Below are 9,351 nucleotides of genomic sequence, written 5' to 3'. Positions count from 1 at the left end.
GGAACAAGACGGAACCCTTATTTGTACCCATAGAACTACTATTAGGGGGGATCAAAACGGAATGCCTCTAAAGGGTTGCGTTTTGCATTCTGTTCTTAAATTCCGTTATATTCTGTTATAACGAAATACACTACGCATATCTGAACCCTCCCTTACTCTCAAAAGTACCCATTCAAACAAATGGGTATTAAAATGGATAATACTATACTTTCCCGATTTTCTGTTCCTCTGATGGAACAGAGTAAGTGAAAAATCCACTCACACATGAACTCACCCTAAGGGTACGTTCACACGACTGTATGAATGAGTCCGCAATTCTGCAGAACGGGTGCGGGCTCATTCTTGTCACTGGGGCTGCAAAAGATGCAGACGGCACACAGTGTGCTGTCCGCATCCATAGTTCTGTCCTGAGGCCCCGCAAAATATATAAAGCATGTCCTATTCTTGTCTGTAATCATGGACAAGAATAGGCATTTTCTATATAGCGCTGGCCCTGTGCATTCCGCAAAATGTAGAACGCACACGGCTGGTATCTCTAAACACGGCACAGTCATGTGAATGTAACCTAACCCTGCAGGAAAGAGGGGACTACAGTTTGCCTGAAGGTAAGGTGTTTTTTTCCCACTGAATTATAAAAAAATAAAAATATCAATAGGTTGACTTCAGTCTGCATGGCTGATGTAGTTAGTTGAACGCACTGATATCGATATTTGGTTTGTCTATTGTAATCTGGAGAAATACTCAGCTTTAGGCCTCATGCACACAGCCGTGTTTCACAGCCGTGTGCGGGCCGTGGAACCGCGGCCTGGATCCCTCCTGAGAGCAGGAGCGCACGGCGTCACTGGTTGCTATGACGCCGTGCGCTCCCTGCTGCCGATCTATACCAGTGTATTACTGTACTGTGCCGGCAGCAGGGAGCGCACGGCGTCATAGCAACCAGTGACGCCGTGCGCTCCTGCTCTCAGGAGGGATCCAGGCCACGGTTCCACGGCCCGCACACGGCTGTGAACAACGGCCGTGTGCATGGGGCCTTACCCATTTGTCAGTTTTCATTTGTGTTCTTTTTACTAATTACATTTTACTGATGTTTTTAATTTTTTGTTCCAACCATTGCATTGATAAAATCCATTCCACACATTGTCTTGATGTTCTGTCTTTTTATTTTAGGAGGTTTTTCTAGGCATCTGAAGCAAGTCATTAACCCCTTCCTGACTGCCATACGGCTTTATACGTGCTAACTACACATGCCCCGTGCAGCTAGCACGCGTATAAACGTCGGCAGCCTGAAAGAGAGAGAGCGCTGCTTCACAGCTCTCTTCTGCTGGCTCCCTTCTTCTGCCCAGCGATATAGCATCGGTTTCTGGGCAGAATAGTATCTGTTGACCACCATGATTGTCCAGTCGTGGTGGTCATATGTTTATATGACCCAGCGCTCCCCGTCCTTATTTCAGCCTCCTCCTCCTTCACTTCACAGCGCGATCCAGTGAAGGAAGAGTGAAGAGGACACAGTGAAACATTTCTCTATATATCTATATACATAGTATATAGATTATATATACAGGTGAAAAATTAGAATATCGTGCAAAGTTCATTTATTTCAGTAATGCAACTTAAAAGGTGAAAGTAATATATGAGATTAATTAGCTGACTAGAGTGTGACACTTTGAGCCTAGAATATTGAACCTTTTCACAAAATTCGAATTTTAAGCTGCATTAATGCAATTCCTTTTAAGTTGCATTACTGAAATAAATGGACTTTTGCACAATATTCAAATTTTTCGAGTTTCACCTGTGTGTGTATATATATGTATGTATGTGTGTGTGTATATATAATCTCAGTTGCCCCAACCAGATAAGTCAGGTAGGGAAAAAAAATTCAAAGATATTTCTATAACAGTATATATATATATATCGTGTTTCCCCGAAAGTAAGACCTACTTCCAGTTTTGCCTCTCGCTGTAATATAAGGCATCCCCTGAAAAAAAGACCACCCCGATAATAAGGCCTCCCCGATAATAAGGCCCCTCCAGAATATAAGGCCCTCGAAGCTACTGTAAGGCGCCTGACTCCTCTAGACCGTAGTGGCGGGCGCCGCCACGCAGCTCACTGGCCGCAGCCAGAGCTGTTCAGGCAGTACGAGGTCTCTTTAAATCAGAGAGCCCGCGTCCCGGCCAGGACAAGCTGCCGCCTTCTGCCTGCTCTGCCCTGACGGAGTCTGGCTGACTCACAATTAGACAGTGAGTGAGTCGCGCAGGGCAGGAGTCGGGCACATTGTGTGGAATCTGGCTGGCACGGACACACAGGGGTGACTGAAGGGGGGGGGGCCTGATAAATTGGTGGGGGATGTCTGATGAAGGTGGGAGGGGGGAGAGACTAAATAATCCACTGGCACAGGGGAGGGGGATCACTTAAAATGACACAGGGGGATCAGAGGGGGGAATCCAACAAAATGACGCAGGAGGATCAGAAGGGGGTACTAAAATGGTAATCCCCCTCTGATTCTCCTGTGCCATTTTAATTTCCCCCTCTGATCCCCCTGTGTCATAGAAAAATAAGACATCCCTGAAAATAAGACCTAGCGCATCTTTGGGAGCAAAAATTTATATAAGACACTGTCTTTTTTCGGTGAAACAGGGTATGTATATATATGAAAAAAAAGCAGCGTAACATCTAGGTAAATTGAAAAAAGTGGTGCCCTTTAGTGATATTTAGTCCTCCTGCTGGAAGATAATCTGCTTAGTCCCAGTAAGAGGACTGAAACATCGCTACTTGGGTGAATAAAGGACACCGCTTTTTTTTCACTTTATCTGGATGTCACTCTGTTTTTTTTCTCTTAAATACAGCAGATAATTGGTAAGGCAAACCAATTCCTACACTGAGAGTGCTGCCCTAATTTTGGAGATATATATATATATTACACAAAGAAAGGACAGCAGCATTTGTAAGTGAAGTAAGGTGCAGAATCCTCAAACCTTGGGCCAAACGGTCATCAAAATGGTTGTAGTTTTCCAAAAAAGAGGCAGCACTCCAAGATAAAGGTGAAATGACCCGCTTTATTCCCCTCTGTTCGGGGTAATTTTTTTTCTTTGAATTGGTTACTCATTATATTAGCCTCTTCCTCGAATTTATCATCTTCGGTACAGTTTCGCTTGAGTCTGCGAAACTGTCCGAAGGGAACATTCGTTAGCCACCTAGGCAGGTGGCAACTTGAGAAGGGAATGTATCCGTTTTTTGCTGTTGATTTTTAAAATGTATTACATATGTATCTGTTATTTTTTCGTGTGATTTGAATGTCTAAAAATTCTACTCTTTCTTCTCCGATGTTGGAAGTGAACTTCAGATTGTTTGAATTGTCATTGATTTTGATGATAAAATTGATGATAAATTTACTAAGGTTTTCTTGTGTCCCATTCCAGATGAAAATAATATCATCAATGTATTGCCGCCTCTATATGGAATAGAAAATATGGGAAATGAAAAGCTGTATCAAGCCTATATATTTATTAATGTCATTCTCCATTATAACCTTTTATATGTTATCCATTTTATATATCATTTGTTTTTATTATATTGAGATTGTACATGTTTTTATCATAAATATATGAATTAATAGAATTATGAATGGTATCCTCCTATAAAGTATAATAATGCAAGATCACAAAATTCTGACACGCCTACCACCAGCAGAGATGTGCCAACTACAAGTGCACCAAGTCCTGACGTGCCTACCACCAGCAGAGAAGTGCCAACTACAAGTGCACCAAGTCCTGACATGCCTACCACCAGCAGAGAAGTGCCAACTACAAGTGCACCAAGTCCTGACATGCCTACCACCAGCAGAGAAGTGCCAACTACAAGTGCACCAAGTCCTGACATGCCTACCACCAGCAGAGATGTGCCAACTACAGGTGCGCCAAGTTCTGACATGCCTAGCACCAGCAGAAATATACCATCTTCCAGTAGAGAGGCACAAGTGCCTGAAACGCTCCCTCAAATTGCCTCTCTGAATTGGCAACCCCAAGAACAGGTATCCCGTTTGTCCCAGAAATGAATGCTGTACCAGGTATTACATAGAACAAACACAGAAAAAACTAAGATAAAAACATCCTGCACAATATGATATGGAAAAGTGCGGATGTCCCTGGCCATATCATTAAAGAAAACCACAGAAATGCACTTTGTAAAGTAGATGCAAGCATTATATATGGACTAAGCCCTCATTCTAATATGATAATATCTGAGACACTTAGCCAGTATATTTTGATCAAAACCCATCTGTGCCCGCCTACCAAGCGCCAAGGTGGTCTCAGGTCAGGCGGGTCCTACGCTAAACCTACCTAAGCCATTGGGCTTCTATGTTCAGGAGCGAAGATGCTGCACATATGGTGTGCTGCTCCTAGTCACCTCCATGTGCATGATGCAACCAATGGGAGGAGGAGCAAGCACAGCCATATGTACCACCTAATTAAGGCGCTCTAATGGATAGGGGAGGGGGCAAAAGTGCAGAGGAATGCCTCTCCCAAGATAATAGGTGGTACATATAGGTGTGCTTCTCCTCCCATTGGTTGCATCATGCACATGGAGGTGACTAGGAGCAGCACACCATATGTGCGGCATCTTCGCTCCTGAACATAGAAGCCCAATGGCTTAGGTAGGTTTAGTGTAGGACCCACCTGCACTGAGACTACCTTGACGCTTGGTAGGCGGGCTCAGATATATTTTGATCAAAATATATTGGCTAAGTGTCTCAGATATTATCATATCAGAATGAGGGCTTAGTCCATATATAATGCTTGCATCTACTTTACAAAGTGCATTTCTGTGGTTTTCTGTACCAGGTATTACACTGGATTTGACCCACTACAGTTTTTTCAGCTGTTTGTACCGGATGACCTTTTTGTAAAAGAGACATATTTATATGGTGCTCAATATATAAAAAAAAAAACCCTCTTACTATAGCCGGCCTGGAAAATGCTCACCCACAAATGTGGATGAACTGAAAAACTTTTTGGCCCTAACATTTGCAATGGGTATCGTAAAAAAACTTACAATACGGTCTTATTGGGAGGCAAGTCCCATCCATAGCACCCCAAGTTTTGCAACTGTTATGCCCAGATACCGATATGAAATTCTCAAATGAAAAACAGTCAGTGCCCCCCAAATTTTTCTCCGGATTACGACCGGTTATATAAAATTAGGCCACTTCTAAATTATCTGTCTGAAAAATGTTTAACTGTTTATACCCCCTCTGAAAATGTATCAGTTGATGAGTCACTTGTTAAATTTAAAGGAAGGTTACATTTCAAGCCATTCCTTCCATCCAAGCGGGCCAAGTATGGCATAAAACTTTACAAATTGTGTGAAAGCACAACAGGTTACACTTCTGCATTTCGAGTGTACCAAGGCAGGGACAACGAACTAAACCACCAAGGATGCCCAGCTGGTTTAGGAACAAATGCAGAAGTTGTCTGGGAACTAATGAGTTCACTGTTACAAAAGGGGTACAAATTTTTTATAGACAATTACTACACAAGTATTAGCCCTTTTCCAGAGCCTGCAAGAAGCAAATACGGGAGCATGTGGCAAGTTCAGGAGAAATCGCAGAGGTTTTCCATAATCCCTGCTGGTAAAAAAAACTACAAAGAGGACAATCTGATGCCCTTCGTAGTGGCAACCTGCTGGCACTACCCTACAAGGACAGAAAAGATGTACTTATTCTAAGTACGGTTCAAACAGAAGCCACGGTGCCAGTCAGAGAAAGGGGGTCAACCACCGATAAACAAAAAACGAACATTGGGGGCACTGACCTGTCCTATCAGGTACTTAAACCATACGAGGTGATGCGCAAGTCCTATGTCTGGTATAAAAAAGTTATCCATCTATTTGCTGCAGATGGCAATGTACAACTCCTATGTGCTGTACAAAAAAGTCTGGGGAAACACAAACATTTCTTTGGTATCAAGAAATAATTATTGAGACATTAATGTACCCCATTAGAGACCCCACCCTACCACTGGAAGCAGAAGAAATAAGGAGATCAGTTGAAAGGCACTTTATTGGAGCTATACCCCCAACACTAAACCAAAGAGATCTACAACGAGGCATCAGACGAGACACAAGATACTTTTGCCCTGACTGCCCCTCTGGGCCACCACTGTGTATTGGAAACTGTTTTAAAGGGAGTCTATCACCTAAAATGACCATTATACACCCCAAACATGATGATATCCATTACATTCTCCAATTTATAATCTTACCTTTCATAATTGCTGTCCGTCGCCTATTCGCTCTTAAAAACACTTTTATTCCATATGCTAATCAGGTTCTGAAGGTGCCCAGGGCCGGCGTTTATGCGGCCGGTGCCCAGGCTCCACGGCGCTGTTCAAATCAAACCCCTCCCCTTTCACCCCTCTGGCCCGCCCTCGGTTCTTCAGATACCATCCTTCAGTCAATGACCAATCCGGCGCCTGCGCACTCCATTACTCACTAGGGCAGAGGCAGCAGAGCGTTTAATCCGCATGCGCCGGCCCGTACATCACGATCTAGCCGGCGGAAGTAAACTGCCAAAATATCGGGATGTATGGGCCGGCGCATGCGCATTAAACGCTCTGCTGCCTCTGCCCTAGTGAGTAATTGAGTGCGAATAGGCGACGGACAGCAATATGAAAGGTAAGATTATAAAATGGAGAATGTAATGGATATCATCATGTTTGGGGTGTATAATGGTCATTTTAGGTGATAGACTCCCTTTAAAGTGTCTCATACACAGGCACACTTTTACATTTTCTTGCTGAAGAAAAATATGTATAATATTTCTGTTCTCTTTTTGTATTTTGGTTTACAGGTGGAACTCGAAAAATTTGAATATCGTGCAAAAGTCCATTTATTTCAGTAATGTATTAATGCAGCTTAAAATTAGAATTTTGTGAAAAGGTTCAATATTCTAGGCTCAGTGTCACACTCTAGTCAGCTAATTAATCCATACCCCCTGAGCAAAGGGTGCCTGAGATTGTGACTTTGGGGTTTCATAGGCTGTAAGCCATAATCATCCAAATTATACCAAATAAAGGCTTGAAATATCTCGCTTTGCATGTAATGAGTCTATCTCATATGTTAGTTTCACCTTTTAAGTTGCATTACTGAAATAAATGAACTTTGCACGATATTCTAATTTTTTGAGTTTCGCCTGTACATAGGACTGTTGTAGGATGTATTTATTTTTTGTAGTTTGAGCTAAATCAGTAGCATAGTGAAAAAATTCAGTTTTTTTTATGTTTTCTTACATCTTCCAACAAAAGGTGTAAAAAATTTAAAATGTTAATTTTACAATAAACCCTTTGTTGAATACGTTGGATTGTCTATTTTAATCAGCCGTGTCCTTTTTAGGTGATTTTTAACATCTCTGCTGCATATGGCCATTGCAAAGACAGCATGCTGGTATCTAAGCTGAAAGGTATGCCTTTACTTCTGGGCGCCATAAAGTGCCCTGGGAGTGGGTGACGTACACAATTGGGGTCTCTTTTTTTGCAGGAGTGTTTCCTGCATTGATATTGGGGTGCTTTTTCTTAATAGCTTCCAGCATGTTTTCAGTAATTTGGGCTAAATTAACAGCAAAGTGAAAAAATTCAGTTTTTTTATTTTTTGTTCCATCATCCAACAAAAAGTAGGAAAAAAAATGGAACAATATACACCTCGTTGAATACTTTTGGTATGTCTATTTTACCCAGTAGTGTCCTTTTTAGGTGATTTTTTATTGTTTTGGCTGCATAGGGCCACTGCAAAGACAACATGCTGCTCTCTAATGGCCTATGGAAAAAATGGCACTTTAAAACTGAAAGGTATACCTTTACTTCTGGGCGCCATAAAGTGCCCTGGGTGTGGGCGACGTACACAATTCAGATATTCTATACGTCCAGATCAGTAGGGTAATATATTTTAGTATCAATATTTGCATTTGTACTACTAATCAAGGGAGTGTAGTGGCTAAATAAATTAATTAGACCGCACCTGGTTTGGCTCACTGTCACTGATGGAAATCGGTGACAAAACATTGACTGTGTGAATAAGGCCTTAGAGTTGAAAGCTAAGTTTATTGGGTAGAATTGTACAGTTTAAAAGAGGCTCTAGTGCCCTGTTGGGCCGCCTCTAGCCTGATGAGATACAGTGGGCCTAGAGGCCTACAGGATCTGTATGGTGTCCTACCATAGGCGTGCGCACGGGGTGTGCCGGGTGTGCCTGGGCACACCCTAATAGTCACCTCCGTGCTCACTGCCCGCCGCTGATTCCCCTGTCTGTTATGCTGCCGCCGCCCGCCACACTGTAGATTAATTTACAATACCTGGCTGTGGGTGGGCGGTGGCTAGTATTCACGTAGGGGGTGGAGTCCTGGACCCAGCGGAGGCAGAGAGGGAGCTGTACAGTGCGTGCTGTGCGGGCCTTGCGGCGCAGGCTGAGTTGACATGACGTGACGTAACGTCACGTCAGGCTGCATCTGTGTGTACCTAGCGTGCCTGCAAGGAGGTGAGGGCTAAGGGCTGATAAAAAAAGAAGTATGTACCTTTGTAACCCCCTTTCCCACAGTGCTACGCCTCCTCTGTTGTCCCATGTATTACCCTGATACACCTCAGTTATATAATATTTCTGAGGTGTATCAGGGTACATGAGGGGTAATATAACTGAGGAGGGCTAGGCTACTATCAGACATTATACAGGGGTAATATAACTTTTCTTACCCCTCACCCCTGTATTATGTCCCTGATATCCCTCCTCAGTTATATTACCCCTGTATAATGTACCCTGATACCCCTCAGTTATATAATATCAGGTTAAATTATACAGGGCAGGGTAATATGACTAAGGGGTATCAGGAGACATTATTATACAGGGGTAACATAACTGAGGAGGGCTATCAGGGGACATTATACAGGGGTAATATAACTTATATTACCCCTGTATAATGTCCTTGATAGCCCTCCTCAGTTATATTACCCCATGTATAATTTACCCTTATACTCCTTGGTTATATTACCCCATGTATAATTTACCCTCATACCCATCAGTTATATTACCCCCTGTATAATATCCCCCTGTATAATATCCTCCATATATATATATATATATATATATATATATGTAATCCACAGGTCCCCCCATAACAGTGTGTCATCCACAGATGCCCCCATAAGTGTGTCATCCACAGATCCCCCATAACAGTGTGTCATCCACAAATGCCCCATAACAGTGTGTCATCCACAGATCCCCATAACAGTGTGTCATCCACAGATCCCCCATAACAGTGTGTCATCCACAGATCCCCCATAACAGTGTGTCATCCACAGATCCCCATAACAG

Source organism: Bufo gargarizans, chromosome 6 (genome assembly GCF_014858855.1).
Source record: "Bufo gargarizans isolate SCDJY-AF-19 chromosome 6, ASM1485885v1, whole genome shotgun sequence".
Lineage (NCBI taxonomy): Eukaryota > Metazoa > Chordata > Amphibia > Anura > Bufonidae > Bufo > Bufo gargarizans.
This window is presented reverse-complemented; position numbering follows the sequence as displayed.